Genomic DNA, 12,259 nt, shown 5'->3' with positions numbered 1-12,259 from the left:
GCAGCTCTCCTCAGAATGGCAGGGACAGCCACCGCTCCATGAATAGCAAACCAAGTGACCTAATTCAGCGCGTGCAGCTCTCGTGGGCAGCCCTCAGCCACTCCGTGGCCACCACGCTGTGGCTGACTCATCACTTCCAGAGTGGCAGAGATTGGAGCTTTCAGACCCTAAGGATTTTGCTGGTCTGTTATTAATTTTAAATTGATTAAAATGAATTTTTAAAATACCAGGAGACACTTGCCCAAAGAAACGGTCATTAAAAAAAAAAAGAAGGAAATAGTTGGTGTGTGGGAGTTAACTGTGTGCTTAACAACTGCTGGCTCCTGCAGCTGGGAACACCCGTTGCAGCTTGGAGGAGTCTTATGTCAGCTGTTCTGTCCTGGCAGATTAGCAAGAACAAGATTAATCCATCATTATTATAAAAAAGTGAGAACTAGAAACTGTCCTTGCTTATACCCGATGCAACCCCCTGGTGTCCTTTTCCATGGCAGGGTGGTATTACAATCTCAGCTACATGATTTTGTCCAGAACTCAAGATCTCCTGGGGAAGTGCTTCCCTGCAGGAGCATCCCATTCTCTCCAGCATCTCCCAGTGCCTGACAAAGCTCCCCACATGGTCCCGAGACTCCCTGGGGTGGCCTGCGGGCTGTCTGTACCAGGAACAAGTTGTGGGTCCCCTGCTCAGCCTCCCAGGGAGGGTGCCATAGCCGGGGTGGGCAGAACAGATGGGTGGAGGATCCTTTTTACTACTGTCAGAGGGCAGTTCTAAATAAGCTTCTCCCCTGGGCTGTTCTCACTGCTGTGCCTGCCCCTGCCGTGCCAGGAGGAACTGCCTTACCCTGTGGAGCAGGGGGATTGTTGTCTCCAAAGACTTCCATCTGCTGCAGTGTAACTGCACAAGTCAGGCTTATGTGGAGAGATGAAGCTTTTCCCTTCTGCCTCTCCCCTTTCCCACTGGTGGGGCAATGAGTGCAGCAGCCAGCCAGCAGCCCAGGACTGCCCAGAGACCTGCCCAAGCCACTGCCACTAAGGATCCTTCTGTGCCGTGGTGGGCTCCAGAGTTGTAGGAACCCCTTTCTTGGAGGCTACAGAAACAAGGTCAGAGCTCTATCCACATAGGGATTTCTCCCTGAGAGTTCATCCTGGGGCCACCACCCCTCAGCATTCTTCACACCGCTCTGGAGGGGTATGGGACTGCATGGTCAGGATGCCACACAAGGTCTGGCCCCAGCATGTTGGTAGGGATGGTTCCATCTGTTCCAATGAAAGTCAGGGCAAGCTCAGGCAGCATAAACAGATAATTGATACAGCTTTTTGTCCAGTAAATAAACACCAACAAATTAAAAACTTAAAAAAATAGGCAGGTGGAAGGCTCTGTGGTACTTCAGAGAAGACAGAGCAGAAAGCTGAGAGGAGTAAAGGAACAGAATATGGAATCCACCTGGAGACAATGAAGGAGAAGACGTTGTCTGTCATCCTCTTTTATGTTTGTCTAAAGAAAGAAACTTGTTATTGCAGTGAAACCAGAAAATGAAAATTAAAAAGCAAAACAATACTGAACAATAGAAAACTTCTGCAAAAACAATTTGACGCTTCCTATTGATTGAAGTATTGAAGTAATGGAGCAGCAAGTTCTACCAACTTGCATAAAAGCACCTTTGGTCTGCTTTAAAAATCCTTGTAAAAGATACAGTGATGTCACTCCTGTGCTGTTCACCTGTCTCTTCTCACCTGTAGGTGTCAAAAGCTGAAGTGCTCTAACTTCATGTGCCAAAGCAGAACCTATTTCTCCTGCCTCTGCCCTGCACGCAGCAGTCATCCTTGCCCATGGTGCTGTACAGCAGGTGTTGCTGTGGGAGAGCTTAGCTGCTGGAAGACAAGAGAGTTCCTGCTCACCTCAAGCATCAAGTTGTGTCAGCTGGGGTGACTGGAGAAGCCCATCTCCTTCCCATATCCTCTGAGACCAGGTAGGATGCATTCCTTCTTAGGGCTTGATGTCCCACCATTGGCAGCAGAGCTTTGTTCTGGGTGGTTCTCACTTGCTGTGATGTGCTCCCTTTGGTTTTACCTCGGGACCTGGGAAGGATGACAAAGGAGCAGTTTGTGTTGTGTGGCATGTAGATAGATGTTCTATCATAGAATGGCTTATGTGGAGGTTTTAACGTGTTTCAATTTCTTTCCAACCAAGAACTAATTTTTCAAATTAGTAAATGATACGAACAAAATCCTTTTTGTGCTCAGACAGAAGCAGATTTAGTGTTTTACTCAAATTAGAAAATTATGAAGTCAGGTAGGAGGAACACTGGGTTACAGAATGTTCTTGCTTCGTTCATTTTGCCAGTTATAGTTTTAGTTTTAATTATTTATGACACTCCATAATGTACCAGTTAATTTACAGTAGCATATTTTGGTACAGTAATAAAATTAGTGACGTGAGGGTTACTTCAACACTCGCTGTTTACCATTTGCTGAGTAATATACACATTACTTATGCATATATTAGAATGGCTTTAAAGTATATGTAGCCTCAGCTGGAGGGTTAAGGTGTTTTAGACATGCTTGTTCTTCATATAGTTAAAAATAGCGTTGTCTAAGACCTGATCCTAGTACATGAAATCAGTGCCTATTCATGGAAGGAAGGTTCTGGCAATGTGAAATTCTTTCAGTTTTTGTAGGGCCAGGCCTCATCCAGCAGACATTAAAGAGCATTTTAGTCTTTTAAGGGCAATATTCTTATATAAGGTTATTTTATTCCTAATTTTTTTAGATGAAAGTGTCCAACAAGCCTGCCTTCTCAATCCTGTACAAGCTGCTGCAGAATCTGTTTAAGCACTACTGCTGTTTATGAGAACACAGGTGTAGGGGGAGAAAAAGTGCTGTAAAGTGAAAAGTTTCATGTTCTTGTGCACGATAGATGACTTTGAGAAAACAAAATGCTGTCAGGTTCACAAGGCAAGCAGACTTGAAAATAAAGCAAATATTTTTTCACACTTTTTAAAGTTTTATCACTCAGCTGTGCTATTTCTAGTAGTTGTAGACATAACATTTTGCAGAAAGAAATTTGACAGATCTATTCAGCTGGCAGTACTGAGTTTCCCTGTACTGATACCACATCTTGCCAACAATCCTCTCCTCGGGTGGGAATTGTGTTCGGTTACCTACAAGACAACTGGCTGCCTTCATTATGCCTTTCCATTTTTTTGAGCCAGAGATAAGACATGCCCAACTGTACCAGGAATTAAAACAACCCAACACGTCTATTCTTGTTTGGTGAAAATGCTGCTCATCGTCTTAGGCAAAGCAATTGTATTCTCAGTATTGTCACAGGTTCTGCTTTTTAGTGGTAATAGCTGTCAAGCATCAAAAAACCCACAACAAACAAACCAAACCAAACCAAACCCAACTAAGGATGCTCTGCCTAGCAAGTGTCTTACCTTACTCCCTATTTTGCTTGTTTTAGCCCCAGGCTAAGGGTACTGCTTCTGGAGCAGGAATGATTCACACCCTCAAGCCCTACCCACAGCCAAACTGAGGGTTTCGTTTTCCTGCTCACCCATAATCTGTGCCTCCTTTCTGTCCCTGGAACAGAACCTGAGGTGCCCTGCCCTAGGAATCAAGCCCCTCACCCCTGAAAGCACAGTGCCCATCATGGGCATGGCGCTTCCTCAAGAAAACTTGAGAGAGACCCAATATGCATTTGCTTAACTTTCCACAGAATCGATGTCCAAGGTAACATTTGGCCCATGGTGTTATATGACACCAGCTTGCAAATAATTCTGCTTCTAAGCATAAAGGCTCGGGGAAATAAAAAATTTTCCTGTTAAGGAGAAATCTGCAACACTTATTTGAGTAAACCCTTCAACATAAACTTAGGCAGGACTTGGTCAATCCTAGTTGGGAGATGCAGAGTCTTTCAGTGGCTGTTGTTTTCTACATTTCTTGTGTGTATATATTGCAGAAGGGCAGAAAAATCACGGAAGGAATTACTCTTTTCTTTTTCTTTTTCTTTTTTTTTTTTTTTGCTTTTAATTTGCTTGTAAGGAGATTGAAAGTAAGGAAATCTCACCAGGAGGAACACCCACATGCAGGTACCAAATGCCTGCACGCACCTACATTCAATTGATGCAAAGAAGCTGAATTTAAAATGTGCTACAGAACAAAGCAGGGCCAGCTGGAGGATTTCCTGCTGGAGAAAGGAAAAGCCTGCGGAGGCAGTGGGTCGGAATGCTGAGCAGTGACACATTCCTGATGGCTGTAAATAGTGCATCTGGGAGGAGGGGAATGGGAATATCTTAATTTGGTTATTTGGTTTAGTGAACTTTTCCAGTTAATGTTTTTTTCATCTAGCATTCAAAATGTTTGTGGGTTTTATATTTCTTTATGTCTATTAAAAATATATACATATACATATATATATATATATATATATATATATATTTATATATTTGGGGTGAGGTTCAGTAATTATTCATTATAAGAGGCTCCAGAACTACTGTGTGTCTGTCTCTTGAGCACAACAGAGCAACAGAAGATACAGAAAACGGTGTCTGGGTGGTTCTGAGCAAGGTGCCTCATGGCTGTGCAAGCGGTGTCAGTGTTTGACTTGAGCAAGGCTTTGGTTGTCGAGCACTGGTGCCGCGCCGTGGCTGCTGCTGCCAGGAGCAGGACATGGGGCCGTGGCTGCCCACAGCCTCTCTCTGCTAAGCTGGGAGTGGGTGCTGGGGCTGTGGCCGCTTCCTGGTGCCTGGGAGGGAGAGGGAGCCTTGGGGAAACCACCATGGCCATTCCAGTAAACGGGCTGGCACAGGCAGAGGCAGCTGCAAAGGCAGCTCCAAAGGCAGGGGCCCCAGGTGCCACTGCCAGCAGGCACGTGTGTGGCACAGTGCTGCCACTTCTCTTTTTATCCCGGCCTTGCCTTGTCCTCCCATGGCGGCACTAGAGGCAGGGGATGACTGACCGGAGCGTCACGGGGAGCCAGACCCCTGGCATCTGCCCCATGCAGCTCCCATGTTCTGTCACTGCTGGCTTTCCTGCAGTGGTGACGATGGCAGGTGACACTTGCTCCATGAAACACCTTGCGGATTTGACTGTTTCACAGACTTTTAAAGTTGCTAGTATTTCATTTACCAGGGACTAATAAAAAAAAGCTTGTTTGAGTCAAGTAAAAATGCATTTAATTCAGTACTTCTCTTACAGTATCAATCTCACCATACCTCTAATTTTAACTGTAGGCTGAATCATTTCCATCCTACTGCTTTAAAATCAGGCTAGTTCTGCTATGTTTGGGAAGTACAATGCTTTTTCTCTCTCTCAGTCAGATCTGTCCTGCCAAGCTTCTATCACTCGGTGCTCTTGGATGTAAAAATAACATACAGCCAAGGATGATTTGCAGAGTTAGTTTTATTACTGTAAGCAAAATTGAAACATAAAGGATGCCAGCGTACATTATGCATATTGATTGATAAAAATAAATTAAATGGGAAGTATTAGTCTCAGTGAAATATTTAACCTTGTTCTGACATAATTCCTCAAGGCAGAGTTTGCGTTGTGTGTGCAGTACAGTCATTCCACAGGACTTCTCTCTGGGTTTTGTTCCTCTGTGGCTTGCTGGTTCCTCATCTGCCAAACCCTCTGCTGAGGCTGCAGTGGTTAATGTTTGTCTAATTAAAGCACTGTCTTATTCCCTGTTCTTAAAACTACCTGATTTGTTTTTCACAAGTCCAAATGCTTCCATTTGAGATGGACTCTTGGCATGACAAATACAGGTGGAATAGTTGTAGGCTGGCAGTGCTATAAACCATGGAGACAGCTGTGAGGTGAAGCCCTGAAGCAGGTAGTGCTATTCCAAACACTGTATCTGCAACACCCTTGTACTTGTGGGGAGAGAGAGCAGAAATACAAGGGAAACACCACGGTATGCGTGTGATCGTAGCACATCAGATATATTGCACCCCTGGGTCCATGGCTTAGGATAAGCATGGCAAGACTAAAAATACGCTTAACGTGGCACGCATCCAAGATTGAGCAAACTTGGTCTGTTTATGTACAAGATCTAGTTGTGAATCTGGGTTGATCTAATTTTGCATTCAGAGTTTGGCTTCTTCACATGAATTTGAATTGTAAAGTAGTGGCTGATATTTATTTTTACTTTGAGTTAATTTGAATCTGCATCTTGGCAACAACTTTGGTCTTTGGACAGTACAGGCTGTAATAGAAGTGTATAGAAATGCATTACACCAACTGATGTAGAGTTGTTTCACCTCAATATGGAGAAAGTCCCAGTGCTGCCATTCCACCTGGAAGCGGAGCCATCCTGCCCTGCCACAAAACCGTCTTGTCCTGCCATGGGGCCATGCTGACAGAGAGAGGGTGTTGGAAGCAGTGAGAGGAGCCCTGGGTCTCCACTGTGCAACGGCAATGTTCCTCCCAGGCTGGCACATGTTCCACTTGCTAATGTTATGTGTGGATTGTGGCCCATAACATCCTTCCTTGTGAAGCTTTGCTTTATTTCCACTATCAAAAAGGCAGGACAGATCTCTGCTCGCTCTCAAGTGTGACTCAATTTGCACAACCCCTCCAGTTTGCCAGGCTAGTGCTGGAGAGACTCAGCAATAGTCCCTGCTTATGGAGACAGGCCAGCAGTTGTCAGCCACGTTAGTGGGAACAACTGATGTTTTACGTAAGATAACTTGGTTTTAGTTGGCTTTGCCTATCTATTTTCTGCCTTTGAGTAATTTCAACCCCAGTTTACCGGTCTGCTAGGTCAAAGTAAAGCACCTTTCAGTCAGCTGTTTGCCCTGATGCTCGGCCTGACATCAGCAGGACCAACGGCAGTGATCTGTGGTGATTATTTGTGCTTCCAGAGGCTGTGGGATCTGCCCAAAGATCAGCCCTGTGGGACTGAGCACTGGACAAATGCATAGCAGGCAAGTGGGCAGCAGGAGATGTCTGTGCATGGGTGGTTTGTTCACTGACTGAGTGCAAGGCTGCGCTGATCTGACTTGTCCTGCAGCAGCTGCATCATCTGGTTGTGCCTTTCCGTCATGAACAAGTAGGTGTTGGCCACCAAAACAGGCTGTGCTTCATTGCCAGCTCCCTAAAAGCTGCCACCTGAAAAGCTGGTTTTGTATCTGTAGCCATAGACTTATCTGCTGTTTAAAAAAAAAAGTGTACAAATAGATCCCCACCCAGCTAGGCAGACACAAGTGTTCATGTTCATTTGTCTCCTGTCCTAGTGACTGCTGCCCTATTGCATCCCATATTGTGCACGGAGCTTTCCAGCTCTTGCAAACAGATGGTGATGGAACATAGAGCAGCACTGACTAATGTCACTTGTCAGGTGCTTCTAAAGGACAAGGTGGGGCTGAGTGTTTGGAATATACTTAAGATTATATATTCACCTGATTTCCTCCATGACTTCAGGCCAAAAGTAGAAATGGTCTTAGTAGAAGACCCTCTTCCTGTACTGAAGATAATGTAGACTAATGTAGAAAAATGTAGACTAAAATAAAGGAACACTTAAAAATATCAAAAAGCAAACAAAGGTGGATTCAGTGAATAGTGTATGTCAGAGCAGGGCTTCAAGTAGGTGGTGCATTTGTGCACTACTTACTTACCCAAATTTGGCTTCTAGGTAATTAAACTGACTATTTTTGCTAGTGTACTTTAGAGTTTGAAAGCTGTAAGCTTTTGAAAGCAAATTCACCATTTGCAATGTAACTAAAAATGCAGGCATTGGTTGGAATGAAGGTAATATTTGGTTGAGGAAACATTTTCTGTTCTCAGGCTGATTTAGGGTGTTTTTAGGGTATTTGATTGCTGCTTAGATGTGCAGTATGCACATTTCTAACAAGTTACTAACAAGTTAAATTCATCAGAGTCCTGAGACCAGATTTCTTTTCTTACCAGTCTCTTCCAGTGTCTAGTTCAGCAGAGAATGGGGCCCAACCTCTTGCTTCAATAAAGAAATTGCTGGTACTTAAGGTTTTTGGTAGTATCACTTTCACTTCTCTTATCATGTGAAACCGAGGCCAAGACCCAAATCTTTGGAGTCAGAACATTAGTGTTTGGTGTCTCAAATGAAAGGATGAGAGAGCAGAACCAGACAGGAAGATGTCTCAGTGCCCACGGGAGAGAGGCTCAGAGGTGGGTTTAGGTGGCCACAGCTTAACCAGGCTTGTAGTGAACCAAAGGTATTTGAACAGCATGTAACACTTCTGTTGATTTTAGCTTTACCTAAATGAACTGAAAAATAATTTTAGAAAACTTCAAGCAGTTTTTGAGGAATTCATAGACTGGATTAACTTGTGTCTTTATTGAACATAGAGTATAATTGGGAAAATGTGCATTTCCAGCTTTCAGAAGGTTGCGGCTTTCACTTTTTTTAAATCAGCTTTTCTAGCTCTGAAATAATGAAAACTACCACTGCATCTGGAATAGTACTTCTAAAAAGATGCATTGTTCTTCTGAGCCTTTACAAAGGCATTTCAGTGCCTTTCACATGCTACAGATACAAAAAAAATGTTGGAGCATGGCAGTTTTGGGGTTGTGGGGGAGCAGGAGATTGGGGGGCAGGGAGTAGCTCTCTTTTAAATTAGTGAAATGTGGTGCTAAGTCAGGTTCCCTCTGAAGCAGGATACCTTGGCTATCCTGATGGCTCTTAACCTTTTTTCTTCTTTGAATTGGCTGCTGATGTCAATCCATTGTCTGCTCCAGCACTACCTGTAGAAATTTAGCCTATATTCCCCAAAACAAGCCTGTTTCTTCTTGATCTGTATGGGAAAGAAGAAACCTGGATCTCTGTTTGCCAAAGGGTCTGTTATGCTCACTCAGCTTTCTCCTTCTAGACTAAACAAATCACATTCTCCCTATTTCTCACAGAACTGAAGGACAGCTGAGGCTGGGGCCTACAGGGATCATTTAGTCCAGCTCTTCTCTTCAAAGCATTCTCCCAGCTCTCTCAGCCTCTCCCTGTATGTCAGGTGTTTCTACACCCTCATCATCCTCATGCCTCTTCATTACACTCTCCAGCATGTCCAAGTCTCTCTGGTATTTAGTGATGTTTAGTATTGCCAAATCTTGAGATCACACCTGTCCCAATTGCTGTCCTGTTCCCCAGCAGAGCACTGTACACAAATCCTGTTCCTTCCCAGTTTCTGCAGGGTGTTCTTCTTTTAGTGAAATGCTCTGTAAGTCACTTCAATCTCTGCATTAACTCTTATGTAAGCCTTTCCCTGGCTGGAAATGGTAAAATGAGATGCCATAAAGTGCAGCTGAAGAATGAAAAATAGGATTTCTTCTGTCCCTGGTACCATCAGTTTGGTCACTTCAATCTCCCTTCAGGAATATGGACTTTAAAAAGTAGAATTACAGATTCCAGGGGTAGAAGATTAAAAGATTTAGTAAATCGTAGGAAAAAAAATCCTTCTTCTGGCTGTGATGAAGAGGTTGGAATCCATGTGTAGATAGAGAACTAACAGGTAAAGTTACTGTGGAATTGCAGGAACCACAGCATGAGCTTGTCATGGAGGCTGCTCTGAATGGGAGAGGTAGCAAAACTAAAACTGGGTTTGTGTGTGGCGGCTAGAATTGGGTCCTATGAACCAGAAGTCTCACTACGAACCACTGTCTCAGCCTCTCCCTTGCTCATTGATCTTCACAAGGAGTTCCCTGAAATTAAGTCTTCGGGTGGAGAGTGTCTGGCAGTGGGGAGAACTGCCTTGCACCCAGTGACGAGGACAGCAGTGCAGAGAATTCCTGTGCTGTAGGTTCATGCTGTAGCTGACTTTGCTGGCTGCTTCAAGACAGGCTGGTTCCAAGCCCCACACTGAATCCCTGACCTGTGCCAGGAGCAGGATCCCGTCAGACATGGCAGTCCAGTGGCACACATGATTTTGTGTACATTAAGTTTTGTGCAATCTGTGCAGCTTTGGGGCTTTATAAACAGTTTTTTTGGCAACGAAGAGAGACTGCAGTGATGGAACCAATGGGCCTTTGTGAGGCACACAAAACCCTCTGGAGAAGCAGGAGGGGACTTCAGTCTGGGTGAGGTACAGAGTTTATTCAAATTGAGTTAATCATGTAACTGATTTGCCAGAGAGGTTGTCCAATAACGGGGTGTTTGGTGACTGATCAAGGGGTGAGATGAGAAGATCTGTGGCTGTTCAGGGGCAGAAGGGAGAGCGAGTCACTGATGCGTGGTCTCCTGGGATTAATGTGGTAAATGGAGAGCAATCACAAGTGATTACTGGCATTCAAAAGCAGCTAATCTGGTCACTTGGAAAGTGCCAGTTTGCATCCTTGCCTTCAGAAAGGGTTTATTCTCCTATCTGTAAAATGGTAATGACAGTCCCTGCTCAGCAGCCTTGCTGTGCCATGTGTTAGCAGTCATGGCTACGGTCACTGTTTGAAGTGACTTGTCAGTGTTACTTTCCTTCGAATTGCAGTATTTCTGCTCAGCAAAGGTACAGCTAACCTAGAAGGAAAGGAGTGAAAACAGCAAGTGTGAGATTATGTGGTGCACAGGAAGAGGAGGCAGCTCATTCCAATAAAGCATGTGGTGGCATGTTGAGGTGGAGCTGTGAATCCAGGCTGCAGGATGCAATCTAGGATCTGCCTGGGCTTTGAAACTGGATGTGGTAATTGGATGGCAGTTTTGTTCTCTGCTGCTGTGGCTAGCAGTATTTTGGAAAACAGCTTTGACACAGACATACATAACTGATGACAGTGGTTTTGTGAATGTAGATATGAAACAACCAATCCCTGCCCCAGAACACAGCAAGTGGTGACTGGTTTGTTCTCTGTGGAAACTCCCATTTATTGCAGCGGAAGCCAGGGCCTTCTTACAGAGCAGTCTTACAGACCCATAGAATTGTTTAGGTTGGAAAAGACCTTTAGGATTAAATAGGCACTTTCCAGGTGTGATCTGCGGTGTGTTGTGATCCTGAAGTGAGGACATGGGGGTAAGATGTCCAAGTTGGACCCTTCTGTTACAGAGGAATGAAATCTAGCAGCAGAGCTAATGGCTTCCTGAAGTCACCTAGAGCTGGATCTTGGCTTTGGGCAGCAGCCAAAGCAATCTTGTGCAACTGGACAGAACCTGAGAGAAATGGGACTGTAGGTGACTGTTGTTAGATTGGGATGGAGAGGGATTGGCTGTTGTAGCAGCCCCCTCTGCTCTGTCAGCAGAACGAAGGAACCCTCAGCTGCACTTACGCACTGAATACTGCATGGACCAAGAACCTGTTGGGTTCCAGCATCCATGGGGTGCTTCCTTCCAGAGACTGTTGCATGCCTGTGGCAGAGGTGATTGCAGGCGATACCGGGTGCGCCGGATCAGTGACTTGCTGTCTGGCACGGCTGAGATAGTTTCAGTGAAACTCCTGGTGACTAGGCAGCCCAGCTGACACCCCGCTGTGCCTTGGGCTGGCTGGAGGGCCCGTGGTCAGGGATTGTGGGCACCACAGTGCTCTCTGAGCCACTGCCCAGGGTGAGCTCACAGCAGTTATGAGTGGGGATTTCTCTTGCCACTGGTGGGCTGTATCCTGTGCTGTTACCAGGCAGAGCTGCAGTAAAACATCACTGGTGCACATCACACATACTGCGACAGGGGCTGTCCTTAACTGTGGGAGTGTTCTTCTGTACACCAGCTCCAGACCAAATAGGGCTTGGCCTCCTCCTCCCCTCATGCAGGGACGTTGGGAGGATGAATCTCATCTGGTATAGCAGCATCCAGACACCTCACAGGTGTTCAATTACAGTAATATCTGCCTCTTCCAATGCCCAGAGGGATAAAATAACTAAGGGGGTGGGGATGCTGCTCATTTTTTTAACACTTTATTTCTCTTGTATTACGTGGGTTAGAGCCTTTGTTCCAAACACAGTCCAAGCTGCCTTTGAAATCAGCAATGTGACTGCATCCTCATGCACTTCATTATTTCCTTTCTTTTTCATATAGTCTCATTCTGTTTCTCCTTTCCCTAAAGCAAGCAGCCTCCAGGCTGTTTGCAGCACTGCGGTTTGACACAGAGAGGCTGGGAAGCTGATCCATGCAGTGATTAAGTCACTCTCACAAGGTCATGCGGTCACTCGCTGGTGCCGCCAAGAATAGCACCCCGAGTCTCTTGGCTCTCGCAAGCCCACCCTCAACACTCCAGCCTCCTTTCCTTGATGAGCATGATCTGATTCATAATGCAGCAGCTCTGCTGTGAGGCTGGCTACCTCTGCGATCCTGCTGCAGCTAGAGAGGAAAGCAGTCAGG

General features: G+C 45.2%; 1 long non-coding RNA gene across 1 annotated transcript in view; it reads left to right on the top strand.

Annotated features, from left to right (window-relative positions):
- LOC309576551 overlaps positions 1 to 12,259 on the top strand; it is a 38,896-nt gene that overhangs the window by 13,626 nt on the left and 13,011 nt on the right. Inside the window, exon 2 of the long non-coding RNA XR_014226694.1 lies at positions 1,738 to 1,967. This is a non-coding gene — a long non-coding RNA (uncharacterized lncRNA). The remainder of the gene's footprint in view (positions 1 to 1,737; positions 1,968 to 12,259) is intronic.

Source organism: Coloeus monedula, assembly GCF_965178545.1.
Source record: "Coloeus monedula genome assembly, chromosome: 10".
NCBI lineage: Eukaryota > Metazoa > Chordata > Aves > Passeriformes > Corvidae > Coloeus > Coloeus monedula.
The sequence above is the reverse complement of the archived record's forward strand: the minus strand, read 5'-3'. Positions and strand labels throughout refer to the sequence as shown.